Genomic DNA, 441 nt, shown 5'->3' with positions numbered 1-441 from the left:
TGAACGTGCTTACAAATGACAAACATACAAGGCGTGTATTTCGTGGGAATCAAACAAAATAAAGACAATTTCTGAGCAAGAGCAACATATGTGAGTTATTTGCACGCAGTGTGGTGTGGTCACCAGTTGATCTGGCTGCCTCCTCGTCTTAAGAGACGCTGTGTGACGTTTGAGTTGATATAAAGCCATGCCAAGCAGCTCCTGATAGACGTTATGGAGCGTTGCATTAGGCCCCTGAATCTTATACATTTTCTCACATAGGCAACTACGTGTTCAAATCCAAGGTGTTACTCATTATTCATTTTTTTTCCGACCCATCCAACTTCAACAACTTCCGTCCTATTTCTAATCTACCCTTCCTCTCCAAAATTCTTGAAAAAACAGCCTCTCAACTCCATTCTCACCTATCCCACAATAACCTGTATGAACAGTTCCAGTCCG

This window comes from Etheostoma spectabile, chromosome 16 (genome assembly GCF_008692095.1).
Source record: "Etheostoma spectabile isolate EspeVRDwgs_2016 chromosome 16, UIUC_Espe_1.0, whole genome shotgun sequence".
Classification (NCBI taxonomy): Eukaryota; Metazoa; Chordata; class Actinopteri; order Perciformes; family Percidae; genus Etheostoma; species Etheostoma spectabile.
This window is presented reverse-complemented; position numbering follows the sequence as displayed.